The sequence below is a fragment of the Phyllostomus discolor genome, chromosome 11, assembly GCF_004126475.2.
Source record: "Phyllostomus discolor isolate MPI-MPIP mPhyDis1 chromosome 11, mPhyDis1.pri.v3, whole genome shotgun sequence".
NCBI lineage: Eukaryota > Metazoa > Chordata > Mammalia > Chiroptera > Phyllostomidae > Phyllostomus > Phyllostomus discolor.
The window spans coordinates 48,869,522-48,895,164 of NC_040913.2; positions in this window are offsets into that span (position 1 = coordinate 48,869,522).

Here is a 25,643-nt window from a genome sequence, read left to right on the forward strand (position 1 = left end):
TTAAAGAACCAATAAGTAGTTAACAACTATCAACTCTTTTGAAGCAGTATAGTAATAACCATGGTATTTTGCTTAACTAGCCACTGTTCATATAAGGAGGAAAAGAAACCAACTTGTTATGAAAGGGAGAGAAGAATGTGTGCTGACTAAAAAAAAGTAGCACTTATGAAAAGTTAGATGGAGAAACAATGTTGAGAGTGAAGGAGAGGAAGTCAGCATAGAGGAGAGCAAATAGTTTAATGCAACAGTAATAAAGCTCAGGAAGATGGCACAATGGATTGAGAGCAGGTAAGGGTGCTGTGTTATCTTTGGAATAACAATAATATGATAAAAATATATAATCTGAATAAAAAGATTTAATAAACACAGACAATGAGTCCACAGATTTGGAGGAGTGTGGATGGACTATTCAAGGACAGAAAAAGGAAAACAGCCACTAGTTGGAGGCAGATCCAGTGAGATACTTCCCTCTTGCTATCTGTTGTGTTTCTCTCTGCAGTGCACAGCAAGTCCAAATTTCTTCCACTTGAAGAGCCAATATCACAGCCAGGACCACTACAGCTTCCCTTCCTATAGATGACCCTAAGTCTTGTCTGGTCTAGTGCAGAAGGAGGGCTGCTGGCTCTTCCTGCTTCATTGCACTGTCCTGTGTGGAAGTTCCTTTGGACTTCTCTGGAGTCCCAGGCAGAAAAATATAAAGAACTGTCTCATTCCCTGCAGGAGAAGCAAGGACGGTGACTAGGTGAATTTCTCTGAGCTAAGTTGTCTCTTTATAGGATCCTTCTCCTATTTGAGTCCAGATGTTTTCCCTGTCAACCAAGCTTCTGCACAAGGCCCATCCATTGCTCCTCTTCCCAGTGTTTGTTTAGCTTCTAAAGAGAGATCTATTGCAGTTTCTTCCAGTGCATTTCTCCCCTCCTAGTGTGTTAGTTTAGCTCCTAAAAAGGGTTTATTGCAGGGAACTCTGGGCACATATTCAGCTTGCTATTTATTCAGAAGAGGTTTCTTTTACTTTCCTCCAGCCAGGACTTTCTCTGAATTTGGTGACATTAATTTTACTTGTTGGGGTATTTTATTCCATGTGGAAAGAACCCAATCCAAGTTAAATATACACACCCAAAACAAGAAAAAAAAACACAAAGAGTAGTAAGTTATTTGGAATACTAGTAAAGTAAAAGAAGAAAAGATACAATATGACAAGGAGAAAAACAAGCCACAACAACAACAAAAAACCCAGAAAAACAAATAAACAAATAACAATAACCTATATAAATGAAAAGAAGAAAGAGAAATTAAATGTAAAAATGCACATTTTAATGAAGGGAAAGGTGACATCTCTCTCAGGTGTTGGTTTTTGCCTTCTGACTTCTTTCTAGATCTGCCTCTGGTTTTTGCTCAGCTCCAGGACTTATTGTGTTATCCTTGAATAAAAAAAGAAAAGGGGGACTTCTGGCCAAAATGGAGGTATATGTAGATACACTTAGCCTCCTCAGATAACCAAAAGTAAAACAACAACAAATTTAAAAAAATAACCAGGTCTGCCAGAATATCAAACTGTATAGAAGTTCTACAACCAAAGAATTAAAGAATAAATATTCATTCAGACTGGTAGGAGGGTAGAGATGGGCAGCCTGGGTGGAGAGGATGTGTGGCAAGACAACAGCAGCAAGACTGAGCAGGCAAGCTGGCAGGTGGTAGACCAGGTGGTCCCGCATTTGCATGCACATGTGGAGCTAGACAGACCATGAAGCTCTGGGTTCCAGTGCAAGAAAAGAAAGCCTCAAAACCTCTGGCTATAAAAAATCTGCAGGAGTTGAGGCAGTGGGAGAAACTCCCAGCCTCACAGTAGAGTTTGTTGGAGAGACCCAAAGGGTCTTAGAACATACACAATCCCACCTACCTGGTAATCACCACCAAAAGGCCCAATTTGCTTCTTAGTAGAGGTGGGAGGCTCTGAAACCTGGCCAAGAGCCAAGCAGACAGCATTTTTTCCTCTCTGATCCTGCCCCCCAACCCTCTCAGCACACAGCATCATAATGTGGGAATGTGCCCTGCCCTGGTGAATACCTAAGGCTCTTACTCTTACAAAATATCAGGTGTGCCAAGAAAAAGACATATGGCCCAAATGAAAGAACAAATCAAGGCTCAAGAAAAACAACTAAGCAAAAGAGATAGCTAGCCTATCAGATGCAGAGATCAAAATACTGGTAATCAGGATGCTCACAGAAATGGTTGAGTATGGTCACAAAAAAAGGAAAAAGTGAAGGCCATGCAAAGTGAACTAACGATAAATATACAGGGAACCAACAGTAAAGGGAAGGAAACCAGGTCTCAAATCCATGATTTGGAACAAAAGGAATAAATATAAACATCCAACTGCAACAGAATGAAGAAACCAGAATGCAAAAAAAAAAAAAAAAAAAAGGGGGGGTGGGGCTTAGGAACCTCTGGGACAACATTAAATATTCAAACATCTGAATTTTAGGGGTACAAGAAGGAGAGGAGGAAGTGTAAAGAAATGGAAACTTATTTGAAAAAATAGTGAAAGAAAACTTCCCCAATCTGGTGAAGGAAATAGACTTCCAGGAAGTCCAGGGAGCTCAGAGAATTCCAAAGAAGTTGTACTCAAGGAAGCATACACCAAGGTACATCATAATTACATTAACCAAGATAAAAGATAAGGAGAGAATTGACACCACCTCTGGCCTGCAGCAATCTCGGAATGCTGCAGATTGCCTGTCGAAACACGAGAAAAACATACACAGAGACAACCAGGTCCTGTGGGGAAGAAGGGGAATGGCCACTCTAGTGGAGAGCACCTTGTTTTTTCGCCCAAGCAGGTTTTTATTAAGAAAACTGACACAGTTTGTGTATTCCTCTGGCAGGAAAGATCAAAAGGAATAGGTAATTTTCAAAGGTGCTGAAAGAACTTCTGCTGTGATTCTGGGCAGAGTTTGGAGTTTTAACATTTGAAAGGACTACAGGGCTCAAAGGGCTAGTTTTGGTTCCCTGTCTGTGCCTTCAAATTCTAATTTAATAACATCCTCCAGCAAACAGATCTCACAGGATCTTGCATATTCTTTTTTTTTTAAAGATTTTATTTATTTATTTTCAGAGAGGGAAGGGAGGGAGAAAGAGAAAGAGAGAGAGAGAGAGAAACATCAATGTGCAGGTTGCTGGGGGCCATGGCCTGCAACCTAGGCATGTGCCCTGACTGGGAATGGAACCTGCGATGCCTGATTTGCAGCCCGCACTCAATCCACTGAGCTACTCCAGCCGGGGCAGGATTTTGCATGTTCTATGTCCCAGGTCTGATTACTCCAGGGGTCCACCGTCCCTGGTCTGGGCTGCACCACCCCTGCTATTTCCTCAGGCCTGAGTCAGGCAGAGGAAACAAAGGCAGCCAGGAGACTTGGATTTCTCACATCTAAGAACAAGGACTCAGGCTTTGACTAAGCTGAGGGGGCAGGGGTTGATGTCCATCACCCCTTCATTTCCACAGCCCTGAGTCTCTTCCCTGAGGCCTCTTCATGATCATGCCTGTCTCAGGCGATTCCCTCCATGGGAAATCTTACCTGTCATAGGCTAACTGATCAAGCCTAGGAGGCCAGGCACAGAACAGGCAGCGTTCATGCCAGGGAAATAAATTTTGTCTCCTTTGTGGCTCCTTGTTCAGAGGTCTCTCAGCCTAAGTTATGGGGGGTTACAGCTTCCTGAGACCAGGCAGGGCAGACCCCAACAGAGAATCTTAAAAGCAGCAAGAGAAAAGAAGACAGTTACATACAAAAAAGTTCCCATTAGACTATTGGCTGATTTCTCAAAAGAAACCTTGCAGGCAAGAGGAGGGTGGGAAGAAGTATTCAAAGTAATAAAAGGCAAGGACCTACATCCAAGATTACTCTACCCAGCAAAGCTATCTTTTAGAATGGGAATGCAGATAAAGTGCTTCCCAGATAAGGTCAAGTTAAAAGAGTTCATCATTACCAAGCCCAGTGAAATGTTAAAGAGAATTACCTAATAAAAAGAAGATGATCAAAACTAGGGACAGTAAAATAACAACAAATTCACAACTATCAGCAACTGAACCTTAAAAATATCAACTAAGCAAACAATTAGAATAGGAACAGAATCACAGAAATAGAGATCATATGGAGGATTATCAGTGATGAGAGGAAGGGGAAGAATGGGAGAAAAGGTATAGGGAATAAGAAGCATAAATGGTAGGTAGAAAATAGACAAGAGGAGGTTAAGAATAGTATAGGAAATGTAAAAGCCAAAGAACTTATATGTATCACCTGTTGGGGACCACCCTGCCTGGTCTCAGGAAGGTGTAACCGCCCCCATGACTTAGGCTGAGTGAAAGACCTCTGGACAAGGAGCCACTAAGGAGACAAAATTTATTTCCCTGGCATGAACGCTGCCTGTTCTGTGCCTGGCCTCCTAGGCTTGATCAGTTAGCCTATGACAGGTAAGATTTCCCATGGAGGGAATCGCCTGAGACAGGCATGATCATGAAGAGGCCTCAGGGAAGAGACTCAGGGCTGTGGAAATGAAGGGGTGATGGACATCAACCCCTGCCCCCTCAGCTTAGTCAAAGCCTGAGTCCTTGTTCTTAGATGTGAGAAATCCAAGTCTCCTGGCTGCCTTTGTTCCTCTGCCTGACTCAGGCCTGAGGAAATAGCAGGGGTGGTGCAGTCCAGACCAGGGATGGCAGAACCCTGGAGTAATCAAGCCTGGGACATAGACTATGCAAGATCCTGTGAGATCTGTTTGCTGGAGGATGTTATTAAATTAGAATTTGAAGGCACAGACAGGGAACCAAAACTAACCCTTTGAGCCCTGTAGTCCTTTCAAATGTTAAAACTCCAAACTCTGCCCAGAATCACAGCGGAAGTTCTGTCAGCACCTTTGAACATTACCTATTCCTTGATCTTTTCTGCCAGACTGTGAATCCACAAACTAAGTCTGTATTCTTAACAAAAACCTGCTTGGGAATGAAATCAGGATGCTCCCCACTAGAGAGAATGGCCATTCTGTCCCTACTTCCTGTCCTACCACAGGATCTGGTTGTCTCTGTAGGTTTTTCTCGTGTTTCTCCGAGCCATCCGCAGTGTTCAGCGATCACTGCTGCCCAGTGAGCATGCTTCTTTCAGCTGGCTCCTGGACGTGGGGCCCGAGGAATTGGGACCACTTCGACCCAGAGGCTACCAGCCGCCGCTAAGGACAAACGCATTAACTCCAGTGGATTTACTTGAAAATTAGCCAGGTAAGGGCCCACGACCCCATATTCTTTCAAGGACAAGGTGGTAGAATGCATGAGAATTTCCAGGGAAGTAGGTCTCTTCTTAGGCCCACGTGTTGCTTCTCTATCGCAACCACCTATAATAGCGTAAATAGTAACTTAGCTCTTAAATTTGGGAAAGCAAACAATTTGCCTTGAAAAAAGCATTCAGGGAAATAGGTATTCTCTGCCTGGTTGCTTCTTCTCTCAACCATTTTTGAAACTGTAAGTTTGGACCTTGCTCACTCCCCCAAGCCTGCACTGAGTGGCCTGGGCTTAGGAGAAAAGTGCAAAGACTTTCCCTTTAATTGGCCTTAAAAATAGCAGCTGGCTTCAGGGCTATTAACGAGAGTCACTGCGCTTGTGGCAAGAGGAATTTCAGAAAAAGTGCTTTCACTTTTAACGCACCCGGACAATCCAGGTCAGCTCTCGCAGGATTCGAAGCTTTTGCAGCCGCTAGAGCCAGGGCTCCATTTTTCTGCCCCTCCCTGCTGCTACTGGAGCGTCTGTTTCCCGGCAGCTCGGGATAAGTGCCGCAACCAGCTCCCAGGCCAAAAAAAAAAAAAAAAAAAAAAAAAAAAGGTGGCAGCAGCGGGCAGGACGGCACACAGAACACAACTACTCAGATTTTTTTTGTGGTTAGCGCTGTCAGTCTCTTGGCCCGCCCCAGCGTGCAGAGCAGCAGCACGGATGTGGGAGCGTGCGCGCCTTCACGTCGCTGGCTGTAGCCACCCACGGGTGCTCGTTCGGCGAGTCGAGTGGGGGCTGGGTTTCTCTACCCATACCCGCAGTGTGCAGCAGCTCGGCAGGAGCCACACAAAACGCCCTTCTGGGGCCGGGAGCAGCTTTACCAACTCCCGCTCCCCTAGCCCTGGCGCCTGCAAGCAGCAGTACAGATTAAAATTGGGCTTCTCTTGCCTCCCTCTTGTCCGGCTGGGCACTGAGCATCAGATGAAGTAACACTGCACACCGGGCGTGCCTGTAGTCCCAGCTACTTGGGAGGCTGAGGCAGGAGGATCTCTTAAGCCCAGGAGTTCTGGGCTGCAGTGCACTATGCCGATCGGGTATCTGCCACAGCCCGGGAGTTTTGGGGCTACAGTAGGCTATATCAGTAGGGCGCCCGAACTCCCCAAATCGGGGAGTGCCAGGGGGCTCCTGGCTGTGGCCGACTAATGCTCTGTCTGCGTAGCCTGCCGCTACCGGAGGCTGAGCACAGCATGAATAAGGAAGCCTAGGCCTGGGTAGCTGCGTTGCCAAGTTGCCTAGGAGAGGCACACCGACCCAAATAAAAAACTCAGCAGCAGATCAAAAACTACAGTTTAAAATGCATTTGCCAGTAGAGAAAAAACTGTTTCTGAAAGTTGTGTATGTGTTCATAAATTTATCAATCTAAAGCATGCTATAAGTGAGATTAAAATATATTAAGAATCCTCTTTGTTCATGCTGAAGCTGTGACCTTTTATTATAAACATAAACTATAAGTACACTGTCTCCCAGAGGGAATTAGCCCTTCTCTATGGAAGAGAGATGTACCATTTTTTAACTCAGTACCTGTAAACCTGGATTTTCTCAGGTAAAAGTGGCTACCCTCCCGGAGAAAACAGTTAATCAAGTCACTAAAAGCCCTTGGCACATAACCGTTTTTGATTTAAAACATAGTTTAATAAAGCATCTTTCTCGCTTTCTTTGAAAACTCAAAACCTAAATACCACCAAGTCTTGAGAACAACTTGCTTCTTAAAAACTCATAGCAGAGAGTCTATCTTTCTAAACTAAGCAATTTGTTAAAGTATGTCCTGATTGCTGAGCCCTTAGCAAAGGGACCCCCATTAATAGGAATTAATCTTCAAGGACTAAGTTCCCAAATAATTTGGCAAACAGATGTCACCCATTATGCTCCTTTTGGAAAATTCAAATATATCCATATTTCTATTAATACTTATTCTGGTGCCTTACATGAATCTGCTTTAACAGGAGAATCTGCAAAAAATATACAAACTCTTTGGCTTGAGGCCTTTAGTCATTTAGGAGAGCCTCAGCAAATTAAAATTGATAATAGCCCTGGATATCTTGCCCATTCTACTCAGCTTTTTCTTCAGCATTGGAATATCCAGCTTAAAACAGGTATACCTTATAATCCAACCAGTCAGGCAATTGTAAAACAGGATAATCATACTTTTAAAAATCTTTTAATAAGTAAAAAGGGGGAGCCAGGAGTCCTTCCCCCCCAATTTAATTATGTTAGCCATGTTTACATATAATTCTCTAAGTTGTGATGAATCACTTTATACTCCAATTGAGAAATATTTTCAAACAAAAAGAATTAATACCACCTTACCCTCAAGTTTTACATAGAAATCCTTTAGAAAATAGCATTTGGCAAGAACCTGTGGACTTCTTAACTTGGGGAAGAGGGTGTGCTGTTTTTACATCCTTAAAGGTCCTGTCTACCAGCCAACACCCACGGTGTCACACACGAGACCACCAACAGAGGAGGACGGGGGGGGGGGGGGGGGGGGGGGGGGGGGGGGGCGCGGCCCTCCACCAGCGGCAGGGGCTGAGGCTCAGCTGAGGCTTGGAGGCTTCCTGCAGCAGGCAACCATCCCCCAACACCATGTAATGTTTCCAGTGGATGTGCCTCCATTACATGGGAAGGCATTGAAGCTCTTAATACTCGAGCTGACAAAATTCTTAATGAAACTAGGGTGGAAGACACCCCGGAAAACAGGTTTCTTGCTTATCTAGCAATACTGTCAGCCAAATCAACTAGAACTGTTACAGAACAAACAAGGGGGGCCTGGGACGATATACTATTATTGAAAGAAGCCCCTGGGTCGGTTATGTTCGCCACCCGAGGAAAGACATCTCTCAATGCCAGAGATTCATGAAAAGGAAAGGAAATGTTTATTTAATGCTATACAAATTTAAAGTAGTGACCTAATGTCTTTATCAAAAATCCTAAAGTCCCTTAAAACACCCACAAACAGACACAGTCCTTCCTTCCTTCCCCCTTTGCCCAGTCCAGAGGAAAGGAAATAGAAGTCCATGGCTCAGGCAGTCCTCTGTTTATTCCCAGTTAGTACTCCATCTCGACTGGAGACCTCCCTGGGTTCCTGGTACCCTCATCTGAGTCACCGGGATCTCTGCTAAAACCAGGTGGTGGTCCCCCTTTCTAAAGCTGCAGGGGTCCCCACTCTGCCAAAGCCGCATGGTTCTCGCTCTCTCAGGGCTGCGGGAGTCTCCACTCTGTCGAGGCTGTGTGGTTCTTCTCCCTCTCAGGGCTGCAGGAGTCTCCACTCTGTCAAGGCCGTGTGGTTCTCCCCTCAATGGCTGCTGTGTCTGGTTTAAATCCCTGCGCCAATCTTCCTCTGCAGCCCCATTTTCGACTCCTCCTACACTCGGGCACACTTGCCCTCAATCTGCTGTCTTCTCCAGCTTTTCTGGTAGCCATGGTGGGTCTGGGCAGGTGTGACCCCATGTCATGGAGCCAATCTTCTCCGAGCTCCCATGCAGGTGCTGTAACTCGGGGGACCTGCCCACCAGTCACATCTTGGGGGGAGGTCCCTTTTCATCCCCTGGCCTTGAGCATGGCCATAGCTATTTAGCATATCTAAGTGACCAGTCAAAGGCTATAGGTATGTTAAATGACCATGCCATGGATTAGCTGCAAAGCTGCCCTGCATGTTCTTGCTCTGTGTGCCCCTTCTCCCAGCTCACACCTGTGGGGGAAGGGGTGAAGACACCTTAAAATCTCCTGGACACCTTGAGTTCTGGACCCCATTTCAAATGCCTATTTGGGGTCCCCCCTCTTGGCTGCATCCTGCAACAGAACTTTGCTTTTAATTGCTATTATATTTTGCCTAGGTGGGGCAAGGCTTAGCTGCTAAAGATAATGCCTCTTATATTTATTGGGGTCACATTATCGGTCCACCGGTGTTTAAGATGCATACCTGGTGGAATATTGAACCTCTTCTTTACAATAATAATACTCAGTGGACTGGTGGAGTATGGATGCCCCCGGATGGCCCATTAGACAAAAACAAGCACTGGTTACCAGCACCTAAAAATACTGTTTACGTTGCTGAACATCTACCAGCTTGTTTCTCTGTTCTGGGTATTTTATGTTTTCCTGTAAAGGAACAGCTTTACACTGCAAGCAAGGAGCAATGCAGCACTCACTATCAACTTTTCATGATTGCCACAGTTGGCTTATGTACTAAAGAGGGAGTTTACCATACTTCTAATCCCCCTCTGGTTACTCCTTGTACTGTAGACAATAACTGTAAAGATTCAGTCTATTGGTCTTTATGCAGAGGACCGAATGCCACTGTTGCTTTTCTCCCCCAAAGCCCTTTAACGATAGAGAATTGGGGAGCTACTTGGAGGATTTTAGCTGAGCCTGACACAACAACAGTTCCGGCTCAGCCTCAAAAACTATATACTAATATGTGGTGGGAAGGGCCTGGTACCGGAGTGCCCATTATTAGAATTGTTTCTCCCAAACACACTAGCCCATGGCATTATAATTCTTGGAAAATGAGCTTGCCTTTTATTACTAGAAAACATCTGTATATAAGAATCATTTGGGGCTGATGAGTACTTCAGCCAGAGGCAAAGGGGGCATGCCTCTGCCATGAGACCGGACCTGAAGGAGCATGTCTCTGCGAGGCACCGATGGATGCATTGGTGCAATGCCTCTACCTGTGTATTGTTCTGGAACTCTGTGTTTTGGATTTTGCTCTGTATCTGCTCTGAAAAAGAAATTGAGGATTCCAGGGAAGGTTGAAACTTTGCACTCTAGGAAAGTAAATGGGAAGCTGTAAAGATAAATGGAAACGTAAAAATTTTAGGAAGGAATTATGTGGTGTTAGTAATTGAAGGCATGGAGATGCAATCTTGATGGACATCAGAAGGAGTATGAAAAAAAGAATAGAGGGTTTGTGAATGTTGCAGGAAGTCTGTGGAAGTAAAAGTTTTCAGAAACCTGGTGGATATCAGAAGGAAAAGGATTTTCCTTCACACTTTTAATTTTTCTCCCTACCTGATCCCTCCAGAATTTGGCATTCTGAAGGAGTGAATGATGACATAAGGTTTCTTTGCATAAATCCAACAAGACCAGTCGTTAATAGTGGTTATGATTTAATTGTGCCTTTCAACTCTTACCAAATCTGTCATCTCCAAAACAAGATTGGGTCACGGTTTGTACTTCTTACCCTATTTGTTTTTAGCAACCCCAGGGACAGCCCAGGTCTTTTATAATGAATCGGCAAGAATTTATTCTCTGCCTGTCCCTGAAGGCTCTATATATGCCAGTTGCCTTACCCACCTTAATGTTACTCAGCTAAATCTCACTACAGTTTATATAATTAGAAGACAAACTCAGGTGCGGGTGCCAGTTAATATGACCAGAGAATGGGAGGATCCAAATGGCATAATAGTGCTTAACAATGTGCTGTCTTCCATACGAGTCTGACAATTTGTTGGCACCCTGATTGCATTCATTGTTTCTGCAATCATTATTACAGCCACTGCTCCTACAGCAACTGCTACCCTCCTGGACTCAGTCCAAATTGCACATATGGTTGATATTCTTTTAACGAATACTACTTTAAAATCGGTCCAACAGGCTCAAATAGATCAGGAGATCCTGACCCGCCTTTCTGCAGTTGAATCAGCACTGGACTGGATCGGCAAACACCAGGACACACTGGTGACTGGTCAGCACCTAACCAGTGTGACCCTGGTTTCTCCAAACTGTGCATCAAACTGCTACAATGGAATTCCAGCCAGCATACTTGGACTGATATCCAACATCGCTTAAGAGGGGCATTTTCCACCAACTTGAAGGGACAAATTGATCAATTGCAACTAGAGTTGCATCAGTAGCTGCAGGACATTCAACGTTTAACGAAACAGGACATTTTTAAAGCCCTTAATGAAAATATTAGTTGGCTGAATCCCAAAACATGGCTTGATGGACTTAATTTGAGAATTTCGGTTTTTGGAGTGGCTGGTTGTTTACTGATTATAATATTGCTTTGTGTACTTTGATGTATTTGCAAATTGTTTTCCCAGGATCACATCAGAGACCAGCAAGTAGCAACCTTTATGGAACCCTTAACAGTCCTAACTAAGAACAAGGGAGGAGATATAAAACGTGGCTCTGCTAGACATGGGAATATAACTCAACACCCATGTAAGAAACCAGTGGGGGATGAGTTGGTGTGCAGAACCACACCTGTAAAGAAATCCTCCCGTAGGAAGTCAGGCCTGTGTTATACTCAGACTGCCTTGTGATTTGCCTTTCCTGAAATGTATGTAATTCTCCCAAATACTGAAATGTAATCAGACCTGTTACTCCTGTTTCCCTCCGTATCTGAAATATGTTTTCTTAGACTGAGTTTAGGAATCTAGGTATTAACAGCCCGTAGAATCTCCTTTTTGCCTTAATTTTTACTTGAGCCTTATGATGTATATAGATATTGCTTTTCTTGTGATTTGCATCCATAAACAGCAAATAGGTTTCACAGGCTTAACAGCAATTCAGTTTTTAATAACTAAAAGAATGACCCATGGACATGAACTAAGGGGGGAGGAGGGTGCAGGGCAGAGGAGAATAAATGAGAGAAAAAAGTGGGGCAACTGTGATAGCACAATCAGTAAAGTATATTAAAATATAAAATTAAATTAGTTTAAAAAATAGAAGAAAAGGGAAAAAAAAGACAAGAAAAAAGAGCACCCTCTGCTGGTTGTTGCTCAGCATGCCTGGCTGGTTTTACAGATCCTGCAGGCTCCTGCAAGCAGTGGGTGTTGGGCTTCGTTTTTTTTCTTTGCAGTGGTTCTGGTCTGAAATGGGCTCACTCTGAGCCGTAATCATCACAGGTGCCCAGTTTCCAGCCCATGCCCTTAGAGTGCTGTGTGACTCACACTCTCCACTTTGAGCTTTTGCATGTATTATAAACCACCTCACTTTGCACCACTTTTATCAAACCATAAGGAAAATCCAGTCTACCTCAGACACAGCCAGTCAAAGCCTCCTTTTCCCATCTCCAGGTGTGGCTAGAGTCTAAATAACTCTCTGCCTTTGTCATAGATTGGGTGGCAATGCTGCCCTGGCTTGGGTGTACAGCCAGCTGCACATGTGCCTGCATGCCCTGTGCACTTTTTGTTTCTGCCCCTGCGACTTTACACACTCAAGCTTCTCTGAGCCATTCTACATTTTTCTCTACTTGGGAGTGACGGGAAACACTAGGCTGCTATCATGAACCCAACTCTCTGAAGTCTGATGATGCCTATGCAGAAGCCATGGCCTAAGGTGGCATGCCAGGGAATTTTCCCATCTGCTTATAATACCTCCTTACTACTGGTTTTGAAGCCTCCTCTGCTCACTTTGGCTTCCAAATTTCAAATCAGCTCAGGTTATGTTGGCTGCTCAATTTGGTGTTCAAACAAGTGAGCTCAGTTGCCACTTACTTCACTGCCATCCTCCCTATTTGATGTGATAGAAAACTTAAAAAAAAAAAAGAAATTCTGGAGTTGAAAAATACAAGTAAAACAACAATTTTTCCTTTGAGGGGTACAAAGGCATATTTAAGCAGACAGAAGTAAAAAAGGGGAAAAATCTAAGGTAGAAAAATAGAAAATGTTAGATTTGAGAATCAGAAAAGGCAACAGGGCCTAACAGACATGTCCTTCATGAATGAGGAAGAAAATAAGGAATTCCAAACAAATTAAAGCTGAGGGAGTTTGTAGGTATTAGAACTTCCCTGTAAGAAGTGCTAATGTAAAGTTTGAATGATAAAATATAAGGACATCAAACAGTATCTCAAAACCACATGAAAAACTAAATATATCGATGAAGATAAATAAATGGACAATATCAAACTAGAATTATTTTTTCTTTTTTTCTTATTTTTTATTGTGGTTCAAGTACAGTTGTCCCCATTTTTCTGCTATCACTTTCCTGCACCTCACCCACCTCTGCCTCCTACCCTCAATCCTATTTCCCTTTGGCATTATCCATGGGTTGTTTATACATGTTTCTTGATTATACTTCCTCTTCTCTCTCCCAGTATCTGCCTTTCCCCTCCCCTCTTGTAACTATCAGTTTGTTCTTTATTTTTGTGTCTCTGGTTATATTTTCCTTGCTCATTCATTTTGTTGATAAGGTTCCACTTATAGGTGAGATCATATGGCACTTGTCTTTCATCCGCTAGCTTATTTCACTTAGCATAAGGGTTTCCAGTTCCATCTATGCTGTCACAAAGAGTAAGGAACTCCTTCTTTCTTTCTTCTGTATAGTATTCCATTGTATTAATGTACCAAAATTTTTTGATCCATTCATTTACTGATGGGCACTTAGGTTGCTTCCAGTGCTTGGCTACTGTAAATTGTACTGCTATGAACATTGGGGAGCATAGGCTCATTTGAACTAGTGTTTCAGAATTCATAGGGAATAATCCCAGCAGTGGAATTGCCAGGGAAAAAAAGGCAGTTTGATTTTAGTTTTTTGAGGAAATTCCACACTGTTTTTCACAGTGGCTGCAACAGTATGCAACCCACCAATAATGTACTAGGATTCCCTTTTCCCTACAAGCTTGCCAGTACTTATTGTTTACTGATTTTTAATGGCCATTCTGACCAGTATGAAGTGGCATCTCACTGTAGTTTTAATTGGCATCTCTCTGATGACTAATGATGCTGAGCATCCTTTCATATGCCTCTGGACCCTCTGTATGTCATCCTTGGAATAGTGTCTATTCAGGTCTTTTGCCCATTTTTAATTGGATTATTTGTCTTCTTGGAGTGGAGTTGTGTGAGTTCTGTATATATTCTTGATATCAAAACCTTGTCTGAGGTGTCATTGGCAAATATATTTTTCCACAGAGTTGTTTTCCTTCTCATTGTGCTGTTGTTTTCTTTAGCTGTATAGAAGTTTTTGTTTGCATGTTTGTTTGTTTGTTTTATGAACTCCCATTTGCTTCTATGTACATTATCATTGATGTCCCATACTCTAGGAGACATATCAGTGAAGATATTGCTGTGGGGCATAGATGAGATTTTCCTATGTTCTTCTCTACGACTTTTATGGTGTTACAATTTACATTTAAGTATTTTATTCATCTTGAGTTTATTTTTGTGTATGGTGTAAGTTGGTGGTCAAGTTTCATTTTTTGCATGCACCTGTCCAGATCTCCCAACACTACTTTGTTGAAGAGGCTATTTTTATTCCATTTTATGTTTCAGACCACTTTGGTAAATATGAATTGACCAAAGAGAAATGGGCTACTCATTTTGTTACTTAGATCTGTGTCTGTTATAGTTTGATATCATGTATTGTGGTCCATTCTACTTTGTTCCTTCTTGAAAATGCTAAGGCTATTCAGGGTTGTTTATTGTTCCACATAAATTTTTGAAATATTTGTCCTATATCTGTGAAATATGTATTTTAATAGGGATTGAATTGAATCTATAAATTACTTTGGGTAGTATGGACATTTTGATAATATTAATTCTTCCATTCTATGAACACAGTATATGCTTCCATTTATTTGTCTTCCTTAATTTCTTTTTTTCTGTGTTCTATAGTGTTCCAAGTACCTCACTGATTAGGTACTTTATTTTCCTTCTTGCTACAGCAATGAAATGTTTTCCTCTTACTTCTGTCTGATAATTTATTGTTGGTGTACAAATATGCCTTTGATTTCTATATATTGACTTTGTATCCTACTTCTTTGTCAAATTCAGTGGTTGAATAGTTTTTTGGTGGAGTCTATAGGGTTTTCTATGTACATTATCATGTCATCTGCAAATGGTTACCATTTTACTTTCTCCATTTTACTTTACTTTTTTCCAATTTGGGTGCCTTTTATTTCTTTTTCTTGTCTGATTGCTATGGCTAGGACTTCTATTCTATGTTGAATAGAAGTGGTGAAAGCAGACATCCTTGTCTTGTGCCTGATCTTAGTGGGAAAGAGTTCAGTTTTTTTTCTGTTCAATGTGATGTTGGATGTAGGGTTTTCATCTGTGGTGTTCACTATTTTGTGGCATGCTCCCTCTACTCCCACTTTGCTGAATGCTTTTATCATAAATAGGTAATGTACCTTATTAAACCCTTTTTCCCGCATCTACTGATATGATCATGAGGTTTTTGTCTTTCCTTGTGTTTATGTGATGTATTACATTTATTGAATTGAGAATACTGTACCATCCTTGAATCCCTGGGATGAATCCCATTTGATCTTGGTGTACGATATTTTTAATGTATTGCCAAATGCAACTTGCCAATATCTTGTGAGGATTTTAGCATCTATGTTCATCAGTGATAATGGCTTGTATATGTCTTTGTTAGTTGTGTATTTATCTGGTTTTTGGATAAGGGTGATGCTGGCCTCATGAAAAGAGATTGGGTCTTCCATCTTCTTGGATTTTTTGGAATAATCTGAGAAGGATAGGGGTTAGCTCTTCCTTAAATGTTTTGTAAAATTCTTTTTTGAAACCATGGCGTCCAAGGCCTTTGTTTCCTGGGAATTTTTTTGATTACTGTTTCAACTTCACCACCTGTTATACATCTGTTCAAGCTTTCTGCTTCTACTTGATTCAGTTTTGGAAGATAATATTTTCTTAGATATTTGTCCATTTCACTCAAGTTTTCAAATTTCTTGGCATATAGTCGTTCCTAGGAATTTCTAACAATCTTTTGTTTCTGTGTGGTATCAGTTGTAATTTCTCCTTTTTCATTTCTTGTTTTATTTATTTAGGTCTTTTCTCTTTTTTCTTGATGAGTCTGCTAAAGGCTTCTCAATTTTGTTTGTCTTTTCAAAGAATCACCTCCTGGACTTATTGATCCTTTGAATTATTCTTTTAGTCTCTATGCCATTTAATTCTAATCTGGCCTTGATTATTTCCTTCTGTCTACTCACTGTGAGCTTTGTTTGTTGTTGTTCCCCCAGTTCTTGTAGATGTAAGGTTAGGTTGTTGATTTGAAATATTTTTACTTTGTTTAGATAGGTCTGTGTGTCTATGAATTTCCCTATAGGACTACATCTGCTGTGTCCCATAGGATTTGAGTTATGTGCTTATCTTAATTTGTTTCCAGAAACTTTTAAAAAAGATTTTATTTATTTTTAGAGAGGGGAAGGGAGGGAGATAGGGAGACAGAGAACCAACATGTGGTTGCCTCTCACATGGCCCCCACTGGGGACCTGGCCTGCAACCCAGGCATGTACCCTGACTGGGAATCGAACCCGTGATGCTTTGGTCCACAGCCCATGCTCAATCTACTGAGGTACACCAGCCAGGGCTGTTTCCAGAAATTTTTGGATTTCTTCCTTGATCTCATTATTAAACCATTCATTGTTTAATAGCATTCTATTCAGTCTCCATGCAGTTGAACATTTTTGAGTTTTTTCCTTCAGATTGGATCCAAGTTTCAGGCCCGTGTGGTCTAAGAAGATGATTGATATCACTTCAATTTTCTTGAATTTGCTGAGGCTTGTTTTGTGTCATATCATGTGGTCTATCTTTGAAAATATTCCATGTGCATTGGAAAAGAATGCACATTTTGCTTCTTTTGGATGAAAGGTTCTATATACATCAGTTAAGTCCACTTGATCTAGGCATTGTTCAATGCCGCAATGTCCTTGTTGATATTTTTATTGGAAGATCTATCCATTTTTGATATTGAGGTATTAAAATCTCCTAGTATAAGTTGGTTGGTCTATATAAGTCCTCCAAGATTTGTCTTACATATTAGGGTGCTATATTTTGGTGCTGCTATGTTGGATGCATGTAGGTTTACAATATGTATGACTTTTTGAAGGATTCTTCCATTGAGTGCTGTGAAGTGTCCTTCTATGTCTCTTTTTATGGCTTTTGTTATGAAGCCTAGTTTGTCTGATATAAATATTGCTATCCCAGCGTTTTTTCCCCTGTCCATTTGGTAGGGATATTTTTTTCCCCTGACCCTTCATTTTCAGTCTCTGTAGGTTTTGATTCTGAGGTGGGTGTCTTCTAGGCAGCATATGTGCATGTCATGTTTCCTTACCCATTCAACTACCCTATGTCTTTTGATTGGAGCATTTAATCATTTATGTTTAAGGTTATTATTGATAGGTACTTATTCATTGCCATTTTACTCCCTTAATAATTATCTTCCTCTCACTCTTTCTCTTCCTTTTCTTAGAGTAGTCATTTTAGCATATCTTCCTGTGGTGGTTTGGTGGAGCTATATTCTTTCAGCCTTCTTTTGTCTGGGAAACTCTTTATTTCACTTTCCATTTTAAATGAAAGCCTTCCTGGATAGAGTAGTCTTGGTTGCAGGCCTTTGTGTTTCATTAGTTGGACTATTTTTTGCAATTCCCTTATGGCTTGTCATGTTTCTGTTGAGAAATCAGCTGCTAGTTTATAGGGGTTCCCTTGTATGTTACTTTCTGTTTCTCCCTTAGTGTCTTTAAGATTCTCTCTTTGTCATTGAATTTTGCTATTTTAATTATGATGTATCTTGGAGTGGCCCTCTTTGGGTTTCTGATGATTGGGACCCTCTGTGCTTCCTGGGTTATGTGACATTTTCTTTCATCATATCAGGGAAGTTTTCCATCATTGCTTTTCAAACAGTTTTTCTATCCTTGTTCTTTTCCTTCTCCTTCTTGTATCCCTATTATACAGATATTATTATGTTTCATTTTGTTCTGCATTTCCCTTAACCCCTCTTCATTAGTTTTGAGTCATTTTTCCTTTTCTTGCTTTTTCTGTTAGTTTTTTTCTATCTTGTTCTCCAGCTTACCTATTTGATCCTCTGCTTCATCTAGCCTGTTTTTGATTCCTTCTACTGTATTCTTCAAATCAGAAATTGTAATCTCCATTTCCTCTTAGCTCTTGTTGATTATTTCTATGTCCTTTTTCAAAACAATATAATTTGCAGTAAGTTCCTCATAGTTTCCCTGTAGTTTTTGGTAATTCTCAGTTAGCTCATTGAGCTTCCTTATATTCATTGCCTTGAACTTGTTAGCTGCAAGTTCACTTCCCTCTATTTCATTTAGCATTCTTTCTGAAGGTTCTTCATTTCCCTTCAGTTGGGGGTTGTTTCTTTGTCTTCCTGTTGTTTGAGACACTCTTCTTACTTGACTCTGCCTCTTAAATTGATCTATTTTGACTCTCTGAGTTTGTCACAGTTCTTCTACCATAGAAGAGTGAAAATATGAAAGAAAATATCACTTCTATGGTAGAAGAACTGTGAGACTCAGTGGTGCAGCCTCCTTGATCACCTGACCTTGATGCTCTTGGGATGCCCTTTATGTTTGCTCTCTAGAACTAATTATGTTTTGATTGGTGTTGGGTCTTTCTTTGGTGGGACATTCCCTTTAGGTGGTTGACTGAGGGTCACTCTGCCCACCAAATCTAGTGTGTTGTTGTGCAGATGCTGCCAGAACAAAATCACAAAGCCCAGGAAGCAGACTCACACCTACAAAAATACTCCCCCACAATTCCCCTACCAACAACAAATGAACCAGTATTAATAAGGGAGTAAAGAGAATAAGAGTATTATAAGCATGGATAGAAATAAACTATAGTATAAAATGTAGTCATTTAATATGCACAAACTTGCTGCACAACAAATGATTGTGAACAAACTATGCAAGAAAGAAAATATCACTAATCATTGAGGAGACCACTGTGGAATTCATCTTGGTAGCCTGTAGTATTTACCACTGTTTTGTTTTGTTTTGTTTTTTACCTTTCTGGGTCTGATTCTGGCGATATCTGGTACTGATCCTGTCTGACCTTAGTCCAGCCTGTTGGAGACTTCCAGGGATCTACTGTCTGTGCTTGTCTCCTTCAGATGTTAATGTAGTCACTCTGCACTCAGAAGTCTGGCTTCAGCACCATAGTGTGTGGCAGAATCCCTCCTGTGGTCAGGGCTATAGCTTCTCCTCTAACTGCTTCAGGAAAAATGTGTTCTGCCTGAGCATGATAACTGCTGCCATATGGGGGATGACTCAGCATCAGGATTCTGGTGTCTACCCTCTCAGTTCTGTCCCCAAAGGCTCCACCACCAGTCTCCCCTCAGGTGCCTCCAGCCCACTCTGCCCCTGCCTTTGCCAGAGCCCATGGTAAGTGGCTGCAAATAAAAATTTGTGTATTGGCCCTTTAAATGGCTGTTTGCATCTCTAGCCATTCATGTCCACCAGAGAGCAACCCTGTTGCTTTTTGGCACTTGTTATTATCTGTTTACTTTCTGAACTCTGGTTGCCTAAGCTGAGGATCCCAGTTTAGGGTTTAGATCCCACTCTTCTCAGGGAGATCCAATCAGCCACTTAAGTATCCTTCCAGTGTTATTACCTGTGTGCACCCAGCCAGCCTTCTTGAGTCTCTCTGCACTCCTTACCAGACAGGTTCTACTGAGTCTGATTCTTCTTCTGTCTGTCTCGGGTTATAAGGCTTCTCTCTCACTATTCTTCAGTTGTTTGTTTTGGGTGATTTCTCCACAATTTGGTTGTTATTCCACATTGGCCCTGGGAGGAGGCTAGTATTACTTCCATTCACTCCTCCACCACCTTACCAAAAGCTAATATTATTATAACAATGTTTTTTTAAAGTGGTAATAGAATTTTATGTTTTTAATATATAAAATATTGTTTATTAAATTAAAATCTTTATTATGTCTCTAAAAGTTTTTATTTTTCTGCCTTATCTTCAAAAGAGAATGAACACAATTCACTTTGTTTTACACATAATTTAGGAGACTAACATAATTTTTTCAATTATTACTCTAAAAACTAGTATTATTTTAACTTTTGTTTGTAACACCATATGTTGTCATTGAATATTGTATTTGAAAGAATTTTTAGTCTTGTTTATCTTTCTTATCTTAAGAGATATATTAGAAAATATTGTTACAAATGTCTAAGGTTTATTGCCTATATTTTCTTTCAGGATTTTTTTTTGGTTTTAAGTCTAAATTTTAAGTATTTACTCCATTTTGAGTTTATTCTTATGTATGGTATAAGAATGTGGCCTAATTTTCATTTTTTTGCACATATTTTCCCAATATTCATAGTACCATTTATCAAATCTACTCTTTACCCTATAGCATGTGTTTGCCTCTTTTGTCAAATATTAATTGCCTATAAAGGCATAGGTTTAATTCTGGCCTCTCTATTCTGTTCCATTGATCTTTATGTCTGCTTTCATGCCAGTACTATGCTATTTCAATTATTATAGCCTTGTAGTATAATTTAATATCAGGTAGCGTGCATCATCTAACTTTGTTCTTCTTTCTCAAGAAGATTGCTGTAGACATAGAAGAACTCCATATGAACTACAAAATACCCAGAGTCATAAATTTTTGAAGTGCTTGTTCTAGTTCTGTGAAACATACCATTGGTATCTTGATAGGAATTGTATTGAATCTATAGATTACTTTGGGAAACAAAAAATTAAACAAATGGGACCACATCAAACTAAAAAGATTTTGCACAATGAAGAATACATCAACAACAAAAAAAAGACAACCCATAGGATAGGATAATGTAATGAGGGATATATCTGATAAGGGGTTAATAACCAAAATTAAAAAAAAACATAAAAAAACTGTGATACATTTACATGATGAAATACTATGCAGTGGAAAGAAAGAAGGAGCTCCTACACTTTGTGACAGCATGGATGGAACTGGAGAGCATTATGCTAAGTGAAATAAGCCAGGCAGTGAAAGACCTATAAGTGGCACCTAATCAACAAAACCAACAAAACAACCAAACAAAATATAACCAGAGACATTGAAATTGAACAAACTGACAGTGACCAGAAGGTAGGTGGGAGGGGGTAATGGGAGGAAAATGGAGGAAGGGTTTTCAAGAACAGGAGAAAAAAAACACATGAAACTCAACATCAAAGAAAACATTTCAATTTAAAAATTGGCCAAGGACCTGAATAGACACCTCTCCAAAGAGAACATAAAGGTGGCCATTATACATATGAAAGATACTCAACCTCAATAATCACCAAAGAAATGTAATTAAAACCAAAATGAGATATCACCTCATACCTGTCATAATGGCTATCATCAATAAATCAAGCAACAAGTGTTGGCAAGGATGTGTAGAAAAGTATATGGTTGTGCACTATTGGTGAGAATGCAGATTGGTACATCCACTATAAAAAGTAGCATGGAGTTACCTCAAAAAGTAAAAATGGAACTGCCTTATGTCCCAACAATCCCTCTTCTAGGAATTTATCCAGAGAAACCCAAAACACTAACTTAAAAGAATATATGTACCCTATGTTTATTGCAACATTACTTATAATAGCCAAGATTTGAAAGCACCCCAAGTGTCCATCAGTATATGAGTGGATAAAAAGTAGTGGCACATTTACACAATCAAATACTACTCAGCTATAAAGAAGAATCAAATATTACCTTTTGCAGAATCATGAATGGACTTGGAAAATATTATGCTAAGTGAAATAAGCCAGTCAAAGAAAGGCAAGTACCATATGATTTCATTCATATGTAGATTCTAATAAACAAAATGAACTACCAAGCAAAATAGAGATAGACTAATAGAGAACAGGCTAACAGCTGCCCAGGACAGGAGGGATGCTGACTAGGGCATGCAAGGACTGAGCAAAAAAGAAGAATGAAGAGAAAGAACTCACAGACACAGAAAAAATGTGCTGACTGCTGGGGGGTTGGGCAGGGGAAGTAGAGGAGGGTCTGAGGAGATAAATGGTGATGGACAGAGACTTGACTTGTAGTGAACACACAGTAAGATAATGTGATGTAGAATTGTGCACCTGCAACATGTGTAATTTTGTTAACCAGAATAATCTCAATGAATTTGACAAAAATGATAAAAAGATAGTAATACCATAAGGCACAATTAAGAAGTATAAGATTAATATGAAAACACTAGAATATAATGAAACAATATTATGCCACAGTGTGTGGTTTGAGTAAAAACATTAAATTTTTGCTAGATGCTAATAAAAAGAATGTTTAAGTTATGTTTGGGGGCACACAATGTATAAATATGTAATTTTATTACATCAACAACTGAAAGGGGTGATGACAAAACCCTAAAGGAGCAGAATTTTTGCATGTTAAAACTATTGAACTATTACTGTGTTAAAAATTATTATTAAAGTTAAGCTGGTATAAATTCAAACTGAATTATTATAATTTTAGGATATTAAATGTAATCCTCATAGTCACCAAAACCAAAATAAAGTCTAATGTACTCATGATTCTTTGCAGACAGTGGTGACTTGAAAAAACTTCAGAAAACCAAGTCTGACAATTACAAAAAAAATATACAGGTGAGGAGAAACACTGCCTTGTCTCCTTCAGATATGCATCAAAGCTATGTTCATATTTTCTGAGAAAGAATATATATATATATATATATATATATATAAAATACTGAAGAAAAATTCTTTCATTCTTTCACAATATTATTAAACACTGACTATTGTTCAGGCAGTATTCTATGTGCAGAGATAGTGATGAGCAAGAAAAACTGCCTACAGTGTGTGCCTATTCTAGGTTGTGAAACTGATAATAAGCAAATAAATAATGTAATGACAGGTAGCAATAGATGTAATGGGGCACAAAATCAGAGTAAAGAAATATTAATATATGGATTTTATTTTAAATAATGGCCTGAGAGAGAGGGAAGTTGGTAATGAGGTAGGAGGGAGCAGATTCCACTTCCCCCCTACACACAGGAGAAAAAACCTAGCTGATCTATGGAGGAACGGAGCAAGCAGCCAACAGTACCCCAGCATATATGAAAATAAGAGACCAAAAATTGTAGCAGACACTAAAAAACCAGACAGTAAGGAGTGTGCTTCAGGTCAATAAGGTCCCAAGGACCAGCTCAGGAATTAGGGCGGCTGCAGTCCCAGGCCCGGCACCCACCCCCGGATCTGCCCAGAGTCCTTGGGAGAGAGCAGGGTCAACTACTCCCTCCCTCCCTGGCCAATCAAGGTTTAAACAGCACTGCAAGAGACCTGGTTGCTTGAAGTGGCAGAGAGGGGAAAAAAGACAAAGTGACAAACACACAGGGGCTGTGATCACCCACAGAGTCTGTGTACACCCGCGTAGGAGAGTTGAGAGTCACTGGTCTGGCTGGAGAATTGGGCTGTATGGAGCGCCAGGCTTGAGTAGGAGGAATTTGTCAAAAAGAGAAACTGTTTGGGGAATTCTCCTACAACAGCTGCTTGGCCTCCTCTTCTCCCAGCCAGGCAGCGATCCCGAGGTGGCGCAGAAGTTTGTGCAGAAGGCTGTGCACACCCCCATACCATTAGGAAGGGTGTGCGCCTGAGCCCGAGGGATGGAGGCAGCCTGGCAGAGTGAGTGCGCCCTGCACCCCAGCCCACAGTGGTAATACCAGGGGGGAAAGAGCACTCTCAGGAAGACCTGAATCTGACACCCAAGGTGCCAGGGAGAGGCATCAGGCTAGCTTTGGGGAAACTGGGCACGAGACTGGCTGAGGGCAGATCAGGAAAGGAGAAAAGCCATACCAGTTTCCCCTCAGCCTGCTGCAGCCAGCAAGACCAGAAAAACTGGTTTGGCCAGTTTGAAACCAACAAGAGAGTTTTGTTTTGTTTTTTTTTTTAAAGATTTTATTTATTTATTTTTAGAGAGGGAAGGGAGGGAGGGGAGAGAGAGAGAGAGAGAGAGAGAAACACCAATGTGCGGTTGCTGGGGGTTCTGGCCTGCAACCCAGGCATGTACCCTGGCTGGGAATCGAACCTGGGACACTTTGGTTCCCAGCCCGCGCTCAATCCACTGAGCTACAGAGAGTTTTTTTTTAAGTAATCTTTTATTTTTTTAATTTTTATTATTGTTTTATCTTTCAATATCTTTTTCTTCTCTTTTCTTCTTTCTTGTTTTATTCCTTCTTTTATTTCCAATTTTAGCTCTTCTTCCTCCCTTCTTCTGCCTTTTTTTTAATACCCACAAGTGAAACAAACAAGAAAAAAAACAACCTGGAACTGTGAAAAGACCAAAGTTGAACCCAAACAGGGAGCATCCCAACAGTTGAAACAATGAGACAACTGCAAGTTGACAGAGAACCTGCAAGTTATTGCATATTTGTATTACTATTTTTCATTATTCTTGCATCTTTTATTTTAACAGGATTTTTGTATTCCTCTTTTTTTCTGTATAGTCCTCTTTGCTTGGCTGGTTATATTGTATCATTTGACAGGTTTCTCCTGTTCTCTCTTTCATAGTGTATTGCTAATTTACTGTCCTTCATGTCACTTGTATTCCTTCAGCACACTACTCAAGGTCCTATACTCCCTATTTTTGTTATCCAGACCACATAGACTCTGTCATATGATTGTTGCTCTAATATTATTGTAAATAATAACTGTTCCATACAATTGTTAATACTTCACAACACCCCTCCCAGATCTTAGCCCACTTCACAGTTTCCTGATCTCTATTACTATAGTGGTTAACTCTATTCTCTCACACTACACCTATTTACTATCCTTTATTCTCACCTTACCTCAGGATCTGACTTCCCACAACCTCACTGCTTTCTAGATCCAACTCACAATCTTTCTCTCCCCAACAAGAATCTTATCTTTTTCCATCCTTCCTAAAAAGTGGCTAGTTGGGTGGAAGATCATGACTAACACTACATAGCCAAAGGATCTCCTACCCCTTCTCTACTGGCTGCTACTGTAAATATCATAGAATACTCTCTTGCTATTTTAAACCATTTTGCCTTACCTCTCCAACCGATCACAAAAAAGAGTAGGTGGAAATGGTGAACACCAGGATACCCACTGGAAGAGGAAATCCAACAACATAGGAACCACCAACAGATAACAACAGAAGAAGGTGAAGGAGGGAGTAGAAACCACACAAACCTCAATCCAGGACCTATCTGGAAATACAACTAAATAGTGGAGAAACTACTCAGTACAAACCACTGAACAAGAGAAAGAGAGAATCCTCAAAACCTTGTACACACAGAAGAATCAGCTTCAACATAACCTGCCCTCACCAGCACAACAAAATACAAGAGGTGGTGGAGAGTGACCCTTAGTTAAACAGCTGGTGGGAAGGAACCACCAAAGAAAGACACAACAACAATCAAAACCCAAAGGAAAACATAGAGCCAACTTAATGACAGCCCAAGACCAGTGAGCTCGGGAGATCAAGGAGACTGCACCACTGAATCTCACAGGTATTCTACCACAGAAGTTTGCACCATAAACCCAGGGAGCCAGAACAAACTAATTCAAGAAGCTGAGGCTAACAAGAAACGTCTCACAAACAATGGGAAGACAAAGAAACAATCCCCAAATGAAGGTAAAGGAGGAAGCCTCAGAAAGAATGCTAA